This window comes from Gossypium hirsutum, chromosome A05 (genome assembly GCF_007990345.1).
Source record: "Gossypium hirsutum isolate 1008001.06 chromosome A05, Gossypium_hirsutum_v2.1, whole genome shotgun sequence".
Taxonomy (NCBI): domain Eukaryota; kingdom Viridiplantae; phylum Streptophyta; class Magnoliopsida; order Malvales; family Malvaceae; genus Gossypium; species Gossypium hirsutum.
Genome location: NC_053428.1, coordinates 70,044,129 through 70,057,632, shown reverse-complemented (window position 1 = coordinate 70,057,632; position 13,504 = coordinate 70,044,129). Strand labels below are relative to the sequence as shown.

General features: G+C 34.3%; 1 long non-coding RNA gene across 4 annotated transcripts; it reads left to right on the top strand.

Annotated features, from left to right (window-relative positions):
• Positions 1 to 466: 466 nt before the first annotated feature.
• On the top strand, positions 467 to 4,396 carry LOC121229130 (uncharacterized). Of its 4 annotated transcripts, none has more exons than XR_005926709.1 (8): positions 467 to 839; positions 1,286 to 1,376; positions 1,689 to 1,828; positions 1,918 to 1,975; positions 2,079 to 2,127; positions 2,500 to 3,387; positions 3,466 to 3,616; positions 4,147 to 4,396. It is a non-coding gene; the product is annotated as an uncharacterized lncRNA (long non-coding RNA). The 4 variants fall into 4 exon arrangements; XR_005926708.1 differs by having other exon boundaries at positions 1,665 to 1,828; positions 4,151 to 4,396; XR_005926706.1 differs by having other exon boundaries at positions 468 to 839; positions 1,665 to 1,828.
• Positions 4,397 to 13,504: the final 9,108 nt, after the last annotated feature.

The following is a 13,504-nucleotide window of genomic DNA, read 5'->3' as shown; positions in this document are numbered from 1 at the left end:
TTAAAAATTCTAAATGTAAAATTGCACTTCATCCCTTTGAATAATGGAAAATTTTTTATTTAATCGTTTCAAAATTATAAAAATATATGCTAAAATTTAATCGTTTAAAGTTTAGATGATAGGGGGTAAGGGTTAGAGCTTAATGGGTAAAAGTTTAGGGTTTATGTTTTATGACTTAAGGTTAACGGTTAAGGGTTTAGATTAATGCTTTTATTTTCAAAAGTATTTAATCTAAATCATTTGATATATTTAAATATTAGATTTAAAAAAATTGATAAATAAATAAAAACATTGATAATAAATAAAAATAAAATATAAAAATAAAAATGTATAAAATAGAGATTAGTGGCGTTTATATAAAAAACGCCACAAAAAATAAGCAATAGTGGCGTTTTTTTAAAAAAACGCCACAAAAAATCATTTTACTTAAAAAATGGCGTCTTTTTATTACCAAATTCCCTCTCCTTTTGAAACCCTAAAATTTCCCCCTAAAATTGGTATCCTCAAAACTCCTTTTTCACACACGCCGTTTTCATCGGTTTACCTTGGAACCCATACGATCCCTTCCCCTTTCCCTTTCCCTTTCCCTTTGGTTTTGAAAAAACCCATACGATACCTTGGAACCAAATGCAGCAATTAATCACAGGGGATAACTTGTTTAGCATAGTAAAAAATATGGTAATCGAAGTTTTGGATCCTTATTTAGGAAGGCTACAGAACCAAAAGCTCACAAATCCTGTTAGTATTCATGGAGATCCTGAGTCTAGCAGAGGAGCTGAGATTTGCAACAACATACAAGTAATGAGGTTTTAAGGGCTCTATTGTCTCCTCAATCTAAGGTATTTTCTTTTATCATATTCAAAAGTTATATCTTTATGGGGTTTGATTTCTCTTTCATTTCTTTGGACTTGAATTCTTTTGTTAATGGAGTTTCTAGTCACATAAAGCTTCACAGGTTGAATCCGTTCTTCTTTCAATCGGGTTATTTGATGCTGAATAAAAGATTTTTGTTTTAAAGATTTTTGTTCTTCTTTTTTTTTACGAGTGGAAAATTTTTTTAATCTTCTCTAAACGTTATTGATCTTAAGGAAACAAAGACTTGACATTGTTTCTTAGTATTGGTCTTGTTCTGTTGTTTTTTAACGTATTTTGTATAGTTCTTTGCCGGTGTTATCTCATATGTAAGTTCTCTTTTCAGCCCAATTTTCTGTTTCTGCTTTTCTTTTTTGTTTCGATCGTTGAAGTTTTAGTTTTTGTTAATTACACCATGTTGGTGTTGGTTTAGGTGTCAGGAGGAAGCTATTTTCGTCCTGGTATGGTGGCTTTACCACAGGATTCCCTGAATGTGCCCCAGAATGCAAAGCCTACAACCAATGGTTTGTACATCATTTTTAGCCTTTTCAGGATTTTATTAAAATCATTTGTATATTTATGGACAAGAATTTGCTCAAGTTGTTGTCTTGCTAGAGTCTTTATAACTCTGGTATTTGATTTAACACTATTTGATAACTTAAGAGATTGTGGTAGAAATTAGATTATACTCTTTGCTCGTGTTTTGAATACACTTATTTTATGTCGTTCAATGACTTGATGCAGTGCATTGGTTCTTGAATCATTGTTTTTGTTTTTGAAAACTCTCTAAATAATCAATCCAAACTTGTCAGGTAATCATTCTAAAGGGCATGCAGGTGAAGTTCGAAGTGCAGAAAATGGAAGAGTGGGTTCCATCTATCAGGAGGAAATAGAACTATGTCATCTAAGTTCATCGATCTACTATGGTGGCCAAGACATATACATTCGGTCCTGCAGTGACCAGGACTCTGGATTGGTGAGTACCTCAAAAGACCTCTAGAGTATTCCTTCTGCATTTAAATTTTGATTTACCAATCTACTAACATGTTTTTCATAACTTTCTAGAATGATGATAGTGAAGGAGATCAATCGGGGTATGCATCAATAGGAAATTGGTGGCAAGGTGTGGTTGTCTAATGGGGTCTTTATATTATGAGAAGCATAGCATATAACTTTTTTAACTCAGGTTGATATCTTTGTTTTTTGTTTTTCTTCTTTTTCTGCAGGATCTGTCTATTATTGAGAGTTCACTTACCAATCTACGTGCATATCAAGGTTAGATATTCATTGGAATAGCCAATCAATATGCTTATATATGGTCTTGTTGTTGGTACTGCATTAAACCCATTTCTCTATTAATCATCACTTAATAGGTAAGACCTTTAAAACCTGAACCAATTCTTCGACAACTGGTAGTTAAGAGTGTTAACCCTGCTTGGTCTAACCACCATCACTACTAAACTAATATTTAACTGTATTTTTTAACCTTGAAGTAAAGTAATTTGAAGGTGTATAAGCGAATTCTTAATGCTCTCCATGCGCAATTCTGTTTCTCTCTTCATTTTTTCTTTAGATACAAATGGTTGGCGAGTAACTCATTGTAATTTCATTGTTTTTCTGATACACTTGCATATTCTTCCTTAACAGGTACATAAGGAAGATACAGATAGCAATTCGATCTGTTTCTAGCTACATACATGGAACTGGACTACAGTAATCAGACATTGCGGATAGCACTATAGTTATTTGGCTCCCTTCTTCGACTTGAAGGATGAGACTTGTTCTTTTCTTTTCTTTCTTTTAATTCTGTTAAGCATATCTACTTAAGTGACTTCTTGATATACTTTGTCTTACAGGTGTATACTTTGGCTTTGAAGATCGTATAAGTGTTTAATAAAGAGAAAACCATTTTATGTGTTAAATACTGAAAATTTAGGTGTTAAATGCTGCAATTTATGGTGTCTGAAAGTTGTGATTTATGATATTCGAATGATGTATTTTAAGTTGTTCGAATGTGTTAAAGAGTTGTTTTAATATAATGCTTAATGGTTGTTTATTGTTGTTCAAAGCATGATGAAATAAACATGTTACTATGCTTAATGTATTTTAAGACTGTTACTATGTTTCTTCTGGCTATTACAAGTCTGATTCAAATTCTCAGGGTCGTAGCAGCATAGTGCAGTCTTAGAGACTATTGCTACTGCAGGACCGTTATGTTTCATCTCACTAACCTGTTTATGTCGCTTTGAGCCTTTAGCATTGCTTGATTTTGGTCCTATTGTTCTTGAGACTAAAGGGAGAGGAATTTGAGTCTTCTATATATATCTGATGCAATGTTTTATACTGTTTATCTTGTTTCATTTGTTATGTCCTATGTGCAGCTTTGCATATTCTCATAGAAATTTGTTTGGAAGAAACCAAAAGCTTAATATTTCCTTAGAGAGGGGCCAAATCGACTCTATATTCTGCATTAACTATATAGACCCATGGATTGAAGGAGATGATAAGGGGACATCTAGAACAATAATTATCTAGGTGGGTTTTGCTTTTACTTTTTAAATAATTGGAAGGTTGATTTCTACATTGAGCTCTCTCTCTCTTTTTTTTTTAAAGAATTCAAGAACCCCAGGGACACTTGTGCATGGTAACCAACATGAAAATAGTAGTCTAAGCATTGGCCGTGTAACAGCTGGTATTGAGTTTAGTCGAGCACTGAGGCCAAAATTATTTCCACAGCTGTCATTCTGAGGCACTACAGCTTCAGGTGCTTTTTACTTCTTTACTTTTCTTCAGTATTGAAGAGTCTTTTTATATTCTCTGTTTTCAAACTTCTTTCTCATCCTCGCTAAAAACTATCCCAAGCTCTTCTAGTTCCTTAAACTTGTATGCTTCATGTTCTACCAACAAACATATGCATGCTTAAACATGAACAAAATGATGTATGAGTACATAATTGGCTTATCTGTTTGATGCATTTTTTATATCCTAAAACATGTTGATGTAACAATGTTTGATTGCTAATCACATGATTTTCACTTTTGTTTTCTCTTCAATAATGATTGATTGCTAATGTAACAATGTTTTTATCTTGATGAGTCCTGAGTTTATCCATTACCAGTTTGATTTTGACATGAGTCCCTTAAACATGAAAATGGACTTATGCTTGTCACTTATTTACAGCTACAGTAGCATTTACGATTAGCCTAGCATTAGTTTTTTTATTATAGGTTTACTTTTTACTGATTTCACTTTCATTACAGTAGATGGTATAGCTAATTTCCTTGTTTTGCTCAGTCAGGTGACCGAGATTCCGTTTAACAATTTTCTTTATTGCTGGAACAAGTCTTAACCAAGATCAAGATCAAAGAACTTCACTAAGTTATATATACAGGCATCGCAATGAGAGGTGATGATGATTTGGCATTATATTCTCACCAGGATGAATTTTGTTTTAGAAATTGTAATACTTTGTGTGTTTCTTTTATGTATTAAATTACATATTGAATCAATGTTTATGTATTAAATTTAAATTCATTAATTTTTATATTTAGTTTTGAAGTTTAAATTTTAATGGAAATTTAATTTAATTAATATTTTTTATTTATCCTTAAAAGTTCAAATTTGTTTAAAGTTCAAATTTCAAAAATTAAACATAATATAATATTTAACATAGAAATAAATATTATTTAATTAAAATAAAATAATTTTTTTGAAGTTCATGATTTTTAGCGGCGTTTGTGAGAAAAGCGCCGCTAAAAGTCATGTTCTTTAGTGGCGTTTGTGGGAAAAGTGTCGCTAAAGGTCATGATTTTTAGCGGCGTTTGTGGGAAAAGCGTCGTTAAAGGTCATGATTTTTAGCGGCGTTTTTGGGAAAAACGCCACTAAAGGTCGTGGTCTTTAGTGGCGTTTTTTGAAAAGCGCCGCTAAAGGTCATGGTCTTTACCGGCGTTTGTAAAAAAAGCACCGCTAAAAGTCATGGTCTTTAGCGGTCTTTTTTTAAACAAACGCCACGAATTTTTGTGGCACCTACTATAGAGGCATTTTTTGCGGCGCTTGTGAAAACGCCGCTAATAGTTTTAGCGTTGCTTAAAAACGCCGCTAAAGACAAAAAAAAATGCCGCTAAAAGTTTGTTCTCCTATAGTGATCGATTTATAGTTGAATTTAATTGTTTGCATTGCTTAAAACTTACTAAGCTTATGAAAGCTTACTCCGTTTGTTACGTTCTCTGTTTTATATATTGTTGACTCCAGTTACCTGCTCGAGGAGAGGATCGTTAGCAACCCATCACACTATCTATTGTTTTGGGTACTACTATATTTTGGAGCTAGTATGACATGTATGGAGTAGACTTAAGTGATTGATATTTTGAGGTGTTTTTGTATATAAGCCATGTGAATATGGCTACTTTTGAATGTCGATATAAGTTTGAATTTCTATCTTTGATTGTGTTTGGCTATAAATATAATTACCAATGATCTTATATAAATGTGTATGTAACTCTTCATAACCCACTCCGGCGACGGATACGGGTTATAGGGGTGTTAAACAACTACCTCGAAAATCTATCACACAACTCCGAAGCATATTCTCCAGTATCTAAATCACCCTACCAGATTGACCATCAATTTGAGGATGAAAAGTAGTACTAAAGTCCAATATCGAACCCAAAGCCTCACGCGATTTCTTCCAGAACCGAAAAGTGGAATGAGGATCTTTATAAAAAATTATTGAAACTGAAACCACACGCAGTCTTACAATCTTGGAGATATAAAGCTTTATGAGCTTCTGTAGAGAGTCGTCTACCCAAACCAGAAGAAAATAATTGGGCTTGGTTAACCGATCCACGATGACCCAAATGGAATCTTTCTTAGTGGGTGTCAAAGGCAACCTACTAATGAAGTCCATCGTCACTCGCTCCCATTTCCACAAGAGAATATTAACAGGATATAACAAACTTGAAGGCAACTGGTGCTCAGCCTTAACTTGTTGACACGTCAGACAATGAGCAACAAAATCCATAACCTCACACTTCAAACTGGACCACCAGTACAACTCACAGAGATCTTGATACATCTTATTACCACCGGGATGCATAGCATGAGGGCTACTATGCACCTCCCTAAGAATCGACTGCCTTAGATCAGAATCATTTGGCACACAAATCTGACCTCGAAAACATAGAACCCCATCTTTATTCAGCCCAAAATCAGAAGTACTGCCACTCTCAATCTGACGAAACTGTACACTCAGAGACTCATCCCCTAACTGCTTATCTCGAATATGATCAATCCAAGTCGACTTAACTTGCTATTCGGCTAACAGACCTCCATCATCGAACAGACTAAGACGAGCAAACATCTCTATCAAATCCATCATCGCTCTACAACTGAGAGCATCAGCCACCATATTGGCTTGACCAGGATGATACTCTATCATGCAGTCATAATCTTTAAGCAGCTCAATCTAACAATGCTGCCTAAGATTCAACTCCTACTGAGTAAGGAGGTACTTGAGGCTCTTGTGATCAATGTAGATGATACACCTCTCACCATACATAAAGTGCCTTTAGATTTTTTTAGCAGAAAAACCACAACAACCAACTCGAGATCATGCGTCGGATAATTCCCTTCATGTGACTTGAGCTGACGGGACGTATAAGCACAACCATACCATCTTGCATCAGTACACATCCCAAATTGACGTGCGATGTGTCACTGTGCACAAAAAAATCTTTACCAGATTTAGGCTGTATCAGAATAGGAGCTTGAGTCAGAACAGACTTGATCTTCTCGAAGCTCGATTATTGCGCATTAGTCCAGAAAAAAAGGAACACCCTTGCACAGAAGCTTAGTCAAAAGAGCTGTAATCATAGAAAACCCATCGACAAACCACTGATAATATCCCTCAAGGCCCAGAGAATTGAGGATCTCATATACGTTCTTAGGCTGCTTCCAATCAAGCATAGCCTCAATATTTCTTAGATCAACTCGAATCCCCTCAGTAGAAACTGCATGACCTAAAAAAGTTACCTCTTGCAACAGAACTCACACTTGCTCAACTTAGCGTAGAGTTATTTCTCTTGAAGTATCTGAAGCACTAGTCTAAGATGCTCATCATGCTCATCCTCGGTCTTAGAGTAAACCAGAATATCATCGATGAAAACTATAATGAACTAATCCAGATATGGCTGAAATAGTTAGTTCATTAGATCTGTGAATGTAGTTGGAGCATTTGTCAGACCAAAAGGCATAACTAAGAGCTCATAATACCCATAACGAGTCCGAAACGCAGTCTTATAAACATCCACCTCCTTTACTCTAAGCTGATTATACCCAGAATAGAGATCTATTTTTGAGAACACTGAAGCCTCACGAAACTGATCAAACAAATCGTCTATCCTTGGAAGTGGATACTTATTCTTCACAGTCAGTTTATTCAACTGTCGGTAGTTGATGCACATCCTCATGGTGCCATCCTTTTTCTTTACAAACAAAACCGGTGCCCCCACGGAGACATACTAGGATGGATGAAACTAAGATCTAGAAGTTCTTGAAGTTGAGCCTTAAGCTCTGTAATCTCCTTCGGCACCATTCGGTAGGGAGCGATGGACACCGAAGCTGTACTTGATATAAGCTCAATTCTGAACTCAACTTTCCAATTCAGAGGTAAACACGGTAACCCATCAGGAAAGACATCTAGAAAATCTCTCACTATTCTGATACCCCCGATAGAAGAGACCTCAGAAACAGAAACACTGACGTAAGCCAAATACGCCTGACACCCTTTTCGAACCAATTTCTTTGCCACAAGAGCGGATATCACATTGGACAGATAATCTCAGCACTCACAAATCACAACCACCTCCTTACAATCCTCGGTCATCAGAAGGACCCTCTTAGTTGCACAATCCAAACTAATCCGGTGCTCAACAACCAGTCCATACCAAGAATTAAGTCGAACTCTCCAAACAGAAGCTCTATCAGATTTTCCAAAATTACAACCTCTTGCATTTCTAACAGAGCATTCTTATAAACTTTATTAACCCAAGCAGACTGCCCCAACGGACTCAGTAACGTAGTCTCACTACAAGTGTGTAACAGCCCTAATTTGACCCTAGTCGGGAAGTGGTTTCGGGACCACAAAACCGAGTCACGAAAATAATTAAATGTTATATTATGCCTATTATAAGTGAAAGTGTATGTGTGAAAATTTTATGCTTTGATTTTTGTCATTTAGATGTGAAATTAATTAAAAAGGACTTATGTGAGAAACTTTGAAAATGTGATAGGTTGAAGTGTAGTGGCCAAATATTGCATGGCTTAAAATATGGGGATTTGCATGTCAAATTCCCTATTTTTAAGTAAGTGGCCGGCCATGATGATGGTTGATTAGCCATATATACATTTTATATTAATATTATAATAGTTAATGGCTTAAATTATGAAATAAAAAAATTAACTAAAATAAGAAAAGATGATAAAAAGAAAAACAAAGTGTTTTGTTCATCTTCTTCCTTAGCTTAGCCAAAATTCAAAGAAAGAAAAAGAAAGCTTATTGTTCGGTCATTGTAGATCCAAAAAAAAAATCCAAGGTAAGTTCATGGTAGTTTGCTTATATCTTGATTATATCTTAATGTTTATGAGTTCCTGTAACACCCCGAACCCGAGACCGTCGCCGGAGTCGAACACGAGGTGTTAACAGACTTCAAACCACTTATTTGACATTTTCCAGACAAGCTGCCAATCTGCGTACTAGTCGCTTTAAAAATCATATCTTGAGTTCTGAAACTAAAAATCCAGTTCCGTAAATTTTCCCTGGAACTAGACTCATATACCTATATGGTAGAATTTTTGTAGAATTTTTGGTCAGGCCAATTAGTACAGTTTATTAGTTAAATTCTCCCCTATTACAGGGTGCGACTGCACTGACCTTCATGCATTACGATTTGGATAACTCCATGCACAAAGCTTCAATACTGATGCCGTTTGTTTCTATAGAAACTAGACTAAGAGAGGAATCTATAAATATATGGAATGACTCCTAATTATCTCTGGTTAATTTATAATGAATTTCCAAAGTCGGAACAGGGAACCCAGAAACCGTTCTGGCCCTGTCTCACGAGAACCTGAATATCTCTTAACATACTGTCCATATGATCGTTTCGTTACTTCTATATGAAAATAGACTCATCGAGCTTCGATTACATAATTTATTCACTATTTAATTCCATTCCTACTAATTTTTGTAATTTTTCAATCCCACGTCACTGCTGCTGCCAGCATCTGTTACTGAAGCAACTATGCCCATTTCGTGATTTCTCATTGATCTATCTAGTAATTCATCATACATATCACAAAATTATAATCATGACTAGCCATACCAAAGGCTAATCATTGTCAAACATCTCCCTACTACACTATTGCCATATCATGAATCTTAACACCAAAATTAATCAGCCATGACATATGGCATAAGAAGAAAATCGAATTACCAAGACTTACGACCTAACGTTATAAAACCAAATCCAACCGAACATTTATGCCATTTTCGCATGGCTAAAATTTTGCATACCAAATTTCAACAAAACATATTAGCCTATACATGCCGAAATGTTCTCCTAGACCGACTAAAAGAAAATACCAAAAGTTGCTAGCCGGTGTGATGACTCCGATGACGGCCCGATCACGCAAAAAGAGACGAGTCCAAGAAACCTAAAATAGGTGACAAGGAAACACCGAGTGAGTATATAACTCAGTAAGTCATAAGCAATGCACTACCATCCATTAATAACATTATCACAAGAGGAAGCAAAATGGAACGAGGCTAGTTACTCCATCCATACCGAACCATACCATAGTTCCTCAAACCTATCGGTTCAAGCTCATACCAAGTCATGCATTCACATTCCATATACTAATCAATAGGATATTTGAGGCATTTTCATACATCATTTTATTTTCGTTACAATCATACAACTAAACGACCTTTCACCTATTCCATGATAAATCTTATGTACGTGACTTCAATTATAATTGTCACATAGGTTCAAACTTACCAAGCTCAACTTCAAATATAAACATAGCGCCTATTAGTCACGAACTCGAGGTACTTACCCGATCCGCTGTCCGTGATCAACTCAATAGTGTCGCACACTTAGTGTCCATAATGATTCAAAAGTATATATTAAGTCCGCACACTCAGTGCTATATAATCAACTTGCACACTTAGTGCTATATAATCAAACTCGCACACTTAGTGCTACATAATCAAACTCGCACACTTAGTGCTACATAATCAAACTCGCACACTTAGTGCTGTACAATTTAAACCCGCACACTTAGCGCCAATCTCATGATCATAAATGTTTATACCGCACTCTTAGTGCCGAGATCAACAACTCAATACATCTCACCTCTTTTCTTTTCATTCAACACTTTCATCACCACATACATACATGTATATATATTTATCATTCCATTCAGCATCATTACATAGACGTTATGACCATTTAAATTAATACAAACTATATGCTTAATGACTTACTTTATGTTGGGTAAAATAATTCCGAGTCGGCTACTCGATGACCTTCGATTTCCCCTTGTTGGACGCCTCTCCTTTAGGTTCTTGAGCTTAAATAAATAAATCAACTAGTTTAATTACCTTGCTAGTTATTTATATCCCGTAAAATTAATAGTTTCATATCAAAAGAAGCATACGGCAACATTTTATTTCAAGGTACATATTCATAATTCAAATTCGACCATATAAACCAATATCATCCACTTGATCAATTATAGAGAATTAAAGTTAATATCACCATGTGTACTCTATATGGCCCATTATACATAATCAAATTTAACATCATCTATATAATTACTCATATGGCCGAATATACATACCCCCATATAATATCATTTTCATTCCATTTAACACTTAATTTCCACCACATAAACACTTGGCCGAATAATCCTAAACTAGCAAAACTCCACATTTGTTCATACCATCTTTTAAATTCACATGTATATTTTATTTTTACATGAACCATAGCCGAATCGTTTTAACCATGAGTAACATAACAAGCATAAATCATACTTATGGATATACCATGGCCGATTCAATCTAATCACATCTAAAATCATCAACCATTTTCAATGCATATAACATATATAAACATGAATAAGTTTCATATAATCTCTTAACACATTGATTTCTTTCATCAACAATCTTTTGTTTCTTTATCCATCAAAACTTAAAGGTAAGAAAAAAATCAAGTTCTTCTCACACATACCATAACCGAAAGTTCCATCCAACACTCTAAATTCAAAATTTTAGTATGGCTAGGTAAGAAAAACGTGATGATTAACCTGAACAAACTAAGATTTCAAAAGAAAGATTAACAAAATTTACTAACCTCCTCTTCACTCAAAAGGCCGAATGCCTTTGCCCCCCTCTTTTTCTTCTTCTTGTACGGCTAAGAAGAACAAGGTAATAACCCCTTTTTTTACTTCTTTTATTATCCTTAGTATTTCTTTTATTATTTCCTTTCCTTTACATAAAATAATGACCACTTCATGGAAATTTACCACATATTCTAATATATGCTCCATCATGGCCGGCCACTATGTATAAAAGAAGGAGTATTTGACATGCAAAGCCATTATTCTCACTACATGCTTTAATAGGTCCTTATAAATTAACCTATCACATTTCAAAATTTTCACACATAAGTCCTATTTACTAAAATTCACCTACAATTAAACAAAATTCAAATATGAAATTTTCACACATGCATATATACATATAATAAGCATCAAATATGACAGCTAATTATTTTTATGACTCGGTTTAGCGGTCCCGAAACCACTTCCCGACTAGGGTCAATTTTGGGCTGTCACAGTTCCTTTCTTGGTTCTACCTTAAACCCATGAAGTATATTTTTGGTTTTTGGTGTTATTGGAGGTTTCGGTCATGGGTAGAAAAACTATAGATTTTGAGATTTATGATAGAAGTTAATGAGTGAGAGTTGGATAGATATTATGAAGTTAAAATTCATGGGATTATAAGCTAGCAAGTTTGATGGTGAAATTTATGCTTTATGAGGGTAAATGGTTTAAAAGGAGCATTCAGCCATGATGTAAAATTATGATGAAGTAATGTTAAATGCTTTGAATATTGAGTATATATTGTTATAAGTTGAATTTAAGGTTTGTTAAATTGTCATTGTCATTGCCGAATGTGTGTATAGTTAAAGAAAATTTGTTAAAGTGCTTAGTTAATTGATATTAGGTTAATGGTGTGTGTATAAATTATTTAAAATGTAAACTTTGTATGAGTATTAAAGGTTGTATATGAATTCGGCCTTGGGAGAAATTTTAGTATAAAATGCTTGAATGTTAAATAGGTTATTGCTTTAATGATCGAATGTGCCAAAGGCTAATGCATGGACTTGTTGATCAATATATGTTAAGGGAACGTGAATAAATATCTATTTGATGAGCTATATATTCGGCTATATAGTTAAGATATGTATATGAAAATATGATAAGCCATATGAGTTTTGTGTTTGTGTATATGAACTAGGTATACAATGAATATTCGGCTATGGAGGTTAAAGGTTAAGTCATAGGAAATTTGGAGATATACATATTTGGTCATTAGGGTTATATGTACTTTGGCTATGTGGGTTATGTGTTAAGATAAGTTACTTATTTGATATGTGTATTCAGTCATAAAGGTGTACATCAAGAAATGTTAAATTAATTGTATTAAATTGCTTAATGTGAATAAAAATGTGTATGACCATTTTGTATTTGAGCTAAAAGTAGCTATATGACTTATTAAATTTCTTGTCATATTCGGCCATAAGCTAGCATGATGGGACTTTAATAAGTTAAATTTGTTTGAATTAGCTCAAGAGCATAGAGAACCAAGGTTGGATAGGGGAAAAGAGAAAGTAGTTGAATAGCTGATCCGAGACTGTTCGAAAATATTCAAGGTAAGTTTTAAGTAGTTAAACATAAATAATATTCGATAATGACATGACATATTATGAGAATTAAGTATTACTTGTAATGTATGTATATGGTCGAATGGCAAATATAATATAGAAGTAAAATATGATATGCTTTTATGATCAAATGATAAGTGTTAGATGAATATGAGTGAGATGTTATGTGTAAACTATCAAATGATAAGTGTGAATGATGAAATGAAATAAAAGTGAATAAAATGTAGGATGATATATTCGAATGATGCTAGTACCTAATTTGGTGTGATTGTGCTATATGAAACTTGTTGATTTGAACATCGTACAGTACTATTCGGGCCTTTGAGCCTAGCAGGCTATGATGCCGGTGAGATACTATTCGAGCCTTCGAGCCTAGTAGGCTATAATGCCGGTGAAATGATATTGGGTTTAAAACCTAGCAGGCTAAATGCCGGTGATTTGATAAAAGTCTAAGACTAAGATACCTCGTGTTAGAACGACAAATGAATACATTCAATACGTTAAGTTGGCCAGGTACGTATTATGTACTTATATGTGAGTTTGATTTGAATTGAATCATAAGTGTATAATGTGAAACATATGTGTATAAATGTTATAACTATATCTATGATCATGATACATTCGGTTAAGGTGTGAAAGTATGT